We start from the raw sequence: 9,531 nt of genomic DNA, 5'->3' as shown, positions 1-9,531 counted from the left end.
TTCAGAGCCATGCTTCCATGTCTTCACGAGCTCTGTGGTTTAGTATCTGCAAAAAACAAAACACAGACGTGTGTTCATTTATAATATTCACACTCTTAACGCAGAGTTTAGTGGTGGAAAGTAGCAAAATAAATTAAAATGTTTTCAGTATTTCTATTTAATGCACCTCTACTTTAAATTTCAGTGACAAATATTTTACTTTTCACCCCATGAGGCAGTTTGAAGAAAGACAAACTAGCGTTCCCCCTGTTTGCAGTGTCTTCATGCTATGCTAAGCTAAATGTCTCCTAGCTGTAGCTTCATCTTTAACAGTCAGAGTGATATCAACCTTCTCATCTAACCCTTTGACAAGAGAGTCAGTAAGTGCATTTTCCAAACGTCAAACTTCCTTTAACGAAGCTCGGAGTGAGGTTTAATGTGAGGAAATAACAGCAGTCAACAAACGGTTCAGTTCTCTGTGCAGGCAGAAACAGAAAATCAACATTTCACTGGGTGGAGTGAAGCAGAATGAAGTTGAATTATCACTGAACCAGTTCTTTGTTTAAAGCTAATTCTTCCAATTTTTCTGAGCTCAGCTGCAGCAGTGAGGCTCAAACCAAGACGTGCGTCTCAACACGTTTTAGCTTCTTTATATGGTCAGTATTCCTGATGTAAAAACACTTTAAGAACACATCCTGATTGTAGTGGCTGTTAAACTGTGTGTGCCAAGTATTTTCATTATGAATGTAAAAGTTTATTCTTAAGCTTGGAAACAGCAGTTTAACCCCCGTCGGAAAATCCTTCCTTGAGGTCCATTTTCTAGCGTTTTTAATGGAGCTTTCAGCTGAAACTTATGGTCATGAAGCTGCGGTGCAAAGCTCAGTAAAAAGCAGTTGCGTGGCCCTCGAGTTTGGGCGGCCCTGAGGAGTTATAATTCTCTGTGAAATGAATATCTTTAAGTTTTGTGAGAACAAAACAAGACATTTGCAGACGTTGCCTTGGGCTCTGTCCAGTCTTTTTTTGACCATTTCATGGTCTGTAGCATTAATAAAAAATCATTTTAAAAAACAATCAGCAGATTAATCGTTGATTTAATCAGTTAAGATGTTTTGGTCAAGCTACCTTGACTTAATCTTACATTTATTAGTTCCTTCAAACAACTTTTAAAGCAGGAATTATGTTCCTCTCAGTCCTCTGCACTGAATCCATTCTTATCACAGAGACTGTTGTCTTATCTGACAAGACATAATCTCTAATGGAATCTAAATTGGAAGTAAAAAAAATAAATAAATTCAGATTTATACAACAAACACACACACACACTAGAGCCAACTGTATTTCCTTGAAGGGAACATAATGGCTCCTTTAAGTGCTGGCACAGGACGAAGTGAGCAGTAAGAGGCTTTGGCCTAAAGCTACAGCAGCGCAGCAGCACTGTGGCCTGGTAGCAGGCTAAGCCCTGCGCCTTGACCCACGTTCACCTGCCCCACTTACCTCTCAACACATGTTGTGAGGTCCCCTCTTCTTCCTCACTCGGCCCCTTTGGTCCTTGTGTTGTCTGGGAGGGTGTGAGGCCCAGAGTGGACAGGATGGTTGACCAGGATGGTGCAGAAGAAGCTGGAGGAAGAAGTATTTCTCTCTACTCCTGTCTTTTTCTCTGTCAATCCCTTTCTTCTTCTTCTTCTTCTTCTTTATTTGAAAAATCTTTCCCACATTCTTTCACCTGCTTTCCGTTCTCGTGGGGTCCCGGCCTCCTGCTCGCGGTTGAGTGTTTCTTTGCGGCCCAGTTACAGTGTGATGTCTGGGTCAGTGACGGGGCTCTCCAGACTCTCTCGCTGCGTCTCATTCATGGCTGCTGATCCTGATTAGCCGGGAGGTGGAGCCTGTTGGTGGCAGATACAGAGACCAGCTGGGAGGTGAAGAGGGAGGTGACCCAGGTCATGATTTCCAAGTTGTCACACTCTTACCACATGCTAATAAGTAATTTCACAGAAATTTAAAAAACAAAAACAAAACAGCAACATGTCTTTTCAGAAACTGTGAATGTTGCTCTGGATCCACAGAACATTTCCTCAGGAGAGTGTGTTTGTTTCTTGTGTTTTCTGCAGATTATCCAGAGTGAAATTATTTCTGGAAAAACATGCCGGTCTGTTCGTCCACCACTTTTTCTCAACAGCTATTCAATGGATTATCACAAAAAAGACATTCATGGTCCCCAGGAGACGATTCCTATCGACTTTTCCTCCAACGCCTCAAGCTTCTATTGGATGGATCGCTGTGAAATTCATTTTCCCCCCTAGTGTTTACCTGAAATCTGCTATATTTCCATTGGATCACTCAGAAAACAGTCAGCCAATCAGAAGAGAGGCTCAGAGCCTCCTCTCCTCTGATTGGCTCACCGACCTGTTGTTGCTAGAGCTCCAGAGAGACGCCTGAGAGAGGAGATGTGAGTGTGAGGAGGTATAGATATGAAAACTTCAAATAAAACACAGTTAAAGTGTAAAATATGGGACTTTTGATACAGATTCTCCACCTACAACTGAAGCATTGAAAGGATACGACTTGTTCGGCAGCCCTGAAATCTGCTTTCTTTCCAGTTATGATACATAAAAACACTTATTTTCTTCCTCATCCTCTACTTTATCTTTACGCTCATTCCCATACAATGATGACAAACTCAGTCCAGTAGGTTTTTCCTGTTTTATTTCAAAGTCATGCCACAAGTTGACATTAAATACAAAAGAAAAAATAATAATTTCAGATCGTAGCTATAAAATAACCACAGTGTAACCGAGAACCAAATCCAACGAACACACGCATTGAAAAAGAAAAAAAGGGAAAGCTCACGCTGAAAATAACACACGGACAAGCACACAGTACAGAACACATACAGCACAGCTCTCTGATACTTAGCTATCAGTAAACAGTTTGGAACGCAAGGTAAAGTGGATATATAAAATTAACAAGGTTATAAAATACTGATAAAAGATACTTGTTATAAAGACCGTAGCATCTTCTAGAAGTGTCACCATGCAGTAGGTATTCCAGTCTCCAGTTAATAAACATCAGCAGAAAAATACAAGAAGAATCACAAGCTCATTCCTTGAGCGGACAAAGACTCGATCTCGGATAAAAATGTCAAGAGTCAAATTGGATACAGTCTACATGATGCTGTCATTGAGATTAAACATAATACCTGGTGTACTCGTTCCGGGACTCCATCACAAATGTCTTGTTAATTTAGACACATGCAGCGGTATGCAAGTGGACAAGGCTATAAGATCAGCAGGCAAGCGAACCTCAGCTGCGACCGCCTCATCGTTCTCTCTAGAAGTGATAAACGGAAGAAAAAAAAAAAGCCTCTTAAAATAATCACAAAAGAATTTTACTTTTTCAGCACTCTGAGTCCCACATCTTCTCATTTTTGTCTATTCATCTTATTTCTACTCCCATGATGCCTTGTGTGCGAATTATGTCTGCCCTTTTCTTGGACACTTTGGGGGAATAACGTGAGGACAACCTGAAGGAGGAGTGGCCTCGGTTAACGTGGTTAATATTTCCAGCCGATAAGCTCGAAGCTAAAATCACTTACAACATATTATAAATGACATTACTGCCCATGGCGGGCTAGAAAAAATATATTTAAGACCTTTTTTTGTTATTTTTTTTTTAGAGGAAGCTTTAAAGTCCCATATTACCAGATTAAAAAAAGGTGGTAAAACGGGTTGGTTAATGAGCTTTAGAGGTGCTGGGAGGTGGATTTTGTTGCCTTTGGACAGCGCCAGGCAAACTGTTTCTACCCATGAGCGTGGTGTCGATCTCCTCATCTAATTCTTGGTGAGAAAGCGATTAAGTGAATTTCCCAACATGGTGCGCACTTCTTTTAGGGTAATAACACTAAGTCACACTCGTAACTCCTGCAAGGTATCATGGGACTAGGAACGAGGTCCATCATTCACTTGCTGATCACTAGAGGTAGTGAGCAAGAACATCTTCCTCTCGAGATAAATGTCTATATATACTGTATAACATCCATCAAAACATGGATGCCATAATAATAACTGATAAGTCAAATTGCTGCTACTTTTATATACATACTGTATATTGCAGGTTATTGAATATAAAATATTATAAAACTGGTATACTGTTTAAATGCATGCAAGTGTGCAACATAAGCCTCGTACTTCACACAGTATGTTTATCAAAGTAGCAACAGCGGATTATGTTTTACAACACGGTGAGAACCAAAAATAGATATTCTGTGATTTGTAATGGCGCGAGCAGATCTGAAGCGGTTTTTGCTACATGCACTGGTATTTTTGGATTCGTACAAAAGGTCACCACCATAGTGAGCAGTTCAGCGTCATCCAAGTGGTTTCGTGTTCTGAAAACCAGCTTTGGCATGGCCGTGCGGAAAATATATATATTTACAGAAAACTCATAAGCTTCATAGCAACTGTCAAAAAAAAAAAAAAAAAAAAAAAACCAGTGAAGGTCCGTACACTCCAACCAAGCCTGGTTAGTCTAGTAGCTGGAGTGTTTGTGTGTATATGTGTGGTTATGTGTGTATGTGTGTGTTGTGTGGTGTGTGTGTGTGTGTGTGTGTGTGTGTGGTGGTTAACAGTGAAAGCCATAACACTTGTGGCAAAGGATCACAATGTGCAACAATTACGATGAGTAACGACAGCAACGCAACAGACATCACTTCAAGATGAAGACAGGAACAGAAGAGGAAATGTAGTGGAGGGTAAAAATGGTACCAAAAACAAACTATAATTTGTCCCGTCTGACATTTGTTCAGCAGGTACACAGCAAACATATTTACAGTGTACAGTATAACTTCATCACCACCCACAAAACTTCCCTCGTCTTTTTGGCACTGCTGCAGCACACGAGTAGAAGGCTGAAGAGGAACGCCTCCACAAGATTTCACACACATTACTCTTATTATTATTATTATTATCATTACATACTTATTATTACTGCAGGGTTGTGAGCGACACAGTGACTCTAAAGCCCAAACACTATAAATACACCAAATGTTGTATTTATGTGCCACATCCACACAAATAATAAAAACTTGGAGCCACAAAATAACGCAGCTGCTGAAAACCTGATGGAAAAATCTTCAGCGCGAAACACGGTTGTGGCATCAGCTGAAGAGAAACTCTAGAATTTAAAGTCTATGACGACTGAAGAGAAGCTGTCATTCATTAACACGGCACATTAACGAATACTAATCGAGTCCCTCGTCAGTTTTAACCTTGATGTCCACTGGAGTCACGAGCAAAGCGTCGCGATGGCCGCTCGTTTCTCTGCTCTGCCATCTGCGCAGATGAAAGATACGATCGATGACTTTAATGACACAAGATCCGAAGTTATTATTGAATGATGCATTTCATTTGGTGTTGAGTTTTACAAAAAAAGAATTTACAACCATGAGAGTGGCTGTGAGGCAGGTGTGATGTTCACCATGATCATAAGCTTAGTTTAGCTTGTTAACATGTGAACATTTGTTTATGTCTGACGGGAATATCATTCGTTTTAAAAAAGGTTTTTGGTCACAAACCAAAGAATTTGGACAAATTGAAAATTGGACCTGATGGCGGTGGGTGCTATCTGCAAAGTAAAACAATCACTGAAGGATCACTAAAGTTATTAGGCTTCATCCTCTAAGGTCTAAGATCATTAAGGAGCTGCAGGAACATATGAAACAGGCTGATAAAACAGAAAAATGTCACGGAGGAAATGCGGCTGCTGAAGATGCTCCGCCTCTGAAACGCTTCCAGTGGACACGAAGGGGTTAACAGCTTTTATCCAATGGGAACTGTAGCAGCTACTGTATAAAACTAATGCACGATATTATTAAAATCACTTATGCCTGATAGAGAATTAACACCATTTTGGTTTTTTGTCTTTCTTTTCTATGGCACATCCAGCTTCACTGTGAAACTTCTGTGTGAAATTAAAATACAAAGAGATAATTAAAACCCGTGTGGTTTTATCTGTTTGTTACCACATTAATAAGGAGGCAGGATAAAAGAGGCTATTTCATCTAGTTTGTTCTTTAGTTGATGCCAGTGTGATCTTATCCCCGTTTGTTCTTCTCATGTGTTACCGTTACATTCAAGCTAAACATAAAACATATACCTGATGATCTCCGAATAACCCAGATGGTCGTTAAACTGTATTTCCAGTATCCTCAAAAATAAAAAATATTCTGTAAGCACCGTGATTCTCAACAGTTCATAGTATTTTCTACCCAGGAAGCCAGAAATGACTCTTTGTAAAACAGAAGATATTCTGTATGTCGACATGATATTTTTGTTTGATAATAGAAAAGTAAAACCAATACAGACAAACAAATGGTAAACTGAGCAAGCACAAGCACAAACTGAGCATTTAGTTTGGATTAGGATATAGATTAAAAACATTTTCAATCTTTATTTTTTTCATTTGCATGGTCAGAAGAGTCCGTCAGTTTCCTGGAAATACCTTCAGAACAGTAATCCGTTTTATTAAACAGCCCTCTGGGTTCTTTGAAGGTCGCTGGATATTTGTTTTTTTTTTGGAAAATCCAATGCTTAGCTGTGTGACTGAAATGTAATGGTGATCCATGAGAGGCACAAACTGTCGCCCCCCTGATCTGTGCGCTATCAATTTCAGCAAAATCCATGTAGCCACCTACGCCTTTGGCACCAATAATCTCTCTCTATAAACCCTGCGGCCCAGCCTGCCTTCCACACGACAAGCTGTTTTTGTAAAGATTCACAGTATTGACCTGTGGGGGATTAGAGTTACACAAATATGGACAGTCACACCTGGAAGCTGCTCTGTACAAATAGCCGACCGTGAGGAGGCTCCACTGGAGCAGTTAAGACCTCAGTGCCTTGCACAAGGACACTTCAGCAGTACTTAGCGAGGGAAGGAGAAGGTTTTCCTCTCTTTCCCCACCCTGGTGTGTAAATTAAAACCAGTAGCTATTCAGGCACATGCTCCCGTGTCTTAACCTCGCGCTGCTTGGCACTACACAGTTTCTAGCACTGTCCGTCTGCAAGCTGACGTGACGTCTTCTATTACCTCACTCTCATTTTCTGTCCCTCTCCGACTAAAAACAACAGAAAAAAAAGAGCACAGAGAAGATAAATAGCACCTAAATAGTCAACAACTGCTGCTAATGTTCACCGACACTAGAGGCATGATGAATGCATCACTGTGTTACAAGACATAACTGTTTCAGACCGGTTGATATGATCAGACTGACATGAGGTGCGTTCGTGTAGACATGCTGACTGCTCAGAACTAGCATCTCCAAGACTTTTGAGATAGAAAGAATAAATATATATGTATATATATATTATTAACAATTGAACAGTACAATACAAGGCCATGAACATATTAGAAAATAACCCATGCAAGACACATTTATAAAGATGCTGTACACAAAGGTGTGTGATCATTTAAATGCCACGTGTGACAGTTCAAGTAATGGAAAAAGGCGCTGAAAGAAATCAGGAGAACGGACTTGATAGTTTGTCTGAGAGATTAGTCCACTAACTGTCTTACATTCAAAAGGAAATGTCTCGATAATGACAGTAACTTACATTTTGAATTCTTGTTATGAAACACGGGGGGGGGGCAGAAGTCAATAAAAGGTGGAATGAAAAGTCTCTGTAGTGACATTGCACTTTTGAAAAAAACTAAACAAAAACAAAACATAAAATGAGATTTTCAGTCCACAATGTGCTAAAAAGGTCAAACTGGATGGCAACATGAGCTACGCAACAAATGCCATGGTTCATCAGAGATAGATTACATTATACCAGTATTGGTTCAGTATGCAAAATCCGTCTGAAATCCCTTTGAAAGTGTTCAACAGTTCATCCCATGTTCCGCGCTGTTTTCCTGCTGTGGAGGCAAAGCCAGGACCAAGGCAATGGCACAGGTTGTTTGGCAGGACGTCTCCTCTTCTTTTAATCCTTAAGGGTCTTTTTTTTACCCCAGTAAAACTAAGTAAAGTGCAAAGGTGTGTTTTCGCCTAAAGGGCTCTCTTCCCTTCGGTCCACACCTTTCCTCAGAGATCGTTTTCTTCCCGGTTTAACGTGGATTAACAGATATACATTCATCCAAGCACTCACAGATACTAGCAGGACACACACACACACACACACACACACACACACAAGGGCTGGGCGATTAATCAGCTTTAATTTTCAATTATGATTTTGGCTTCCGACGATTATAAAAACAAGATAAAACGATTATTGTGCCGCATTCTGTTTCGCAATGACGCTCGTGTTTTGTCTTGTGTTGAGAATCCAGCGCACCCCTTCTCTCTCTCTCTCTCTCTCTCTCTCTCTCTCTCTCTCTCAGGCTGTGGCACGTTTAGTTTTAGCTCGAGCCAGGATGAGCCTTTGGTCAACACGAAAGGTAAAACCAATCCAGCTGTTTGGAAACACTTTGGTTTCAATGTCTGACGAGGAGCAACAACAAATTCTGTGAGAGATTTGTTACATGATGGTGTTTTCAGTGGGTTGTGGAGCTGCACTATAACATAGTTTATCTTACTTATTATTTTTACATTATTTATGTAAATGTCTGTGTATTTATATTCAGGGAAATCCAATGTTCAAAAGTTTTTTTTAAGTTCAATAAATGCACAGTGTTTCCAAAATCAATTAATAATCGTGTTAATTAATCATATATACCAAAACAATCCTGATTTTGATTTTTGCCATAATCGAGCAGCCCCAACACAAACACACACTCTCTTCTCTCTCTCTCCAACACACACACACACACACACACACACACACACACACCCCTGTTCTGTGCCAACAGCAAAAGCACAGCTGCCGTCTCTCGGGGTCACGTGGCATGAGTCCTTGGCCCAGGCCGACAGACTCAAGACAGAGGAAGCGTCAGGCAGTGGTGTTGCCATTAAGAGATGATGTGGCACAGGGGGTGGTGGTTTGTAGCTAGGCTTGGGCCAGGCCAGGCCAGGCCGGTCCGAAAGGGACTAAGAGAGCAAAGGGCCTGGCTCATCTTTGGTCCCATAAAGCACTTGATTTATGTCAGGGTGAATCTTTGCACTCCGCTGGGCTGGGTAGGTGTACACATGGGGGGGTCGGTCAAAGGAGGAAGGGTTAGCACTATCAGAAGCACCGGCTGCTAAGCTACGACTGAAGAGATGTGCAGCACAGGCAGAGTTTAGTTTGTTTTTGTTTTTTCAAGCCATGCAGTTTGGAGATCGTCCATAGCAACCGGCAGAAAAGCGTCTCAGGGAGTTTCGAACGGTGCTAGTGATGGAAGACGGGAGGCAAGATTTCACACATGAGCACGCTCACAGAACAACACAGGAAAGCTCTCAGTAGAGGGGAGAGAGAATAGCTGCTGTTGGCGTTCGTTTGTAAAGTCCACAGTAAAAAGTGACAGACAGTGCTGCATGCTCTCCGAAGCACCGGCAAACTGGTGAAGACTTGAGGTGTCTGGGTGGGAGGGAGGATCATCCACAGATATAAAAAGAGCAAACGTCAGGTCAATATACAGGAG

Source organism: Seriola dumerili, unplaced genomic scaffold, assembly GCF_002260705.1.
Source record: "Seriola dumerili isolate Sdu_G_001 unplaced genomic scaffold, Sdu_1.0 BDQW01000040.1, whole genome shotgun sequence".
Taxonomy (NCBI): Eukaryota; Metazoa; Chordata; class Actinopteri; order Carangiformes; family Carangidae; genus Seriola; species Seriola dumerili.
The sequence above is the reverse complement of the archived record's forward strand: the minus strand, read 5'-3'. Positions refer to the sequence as shown.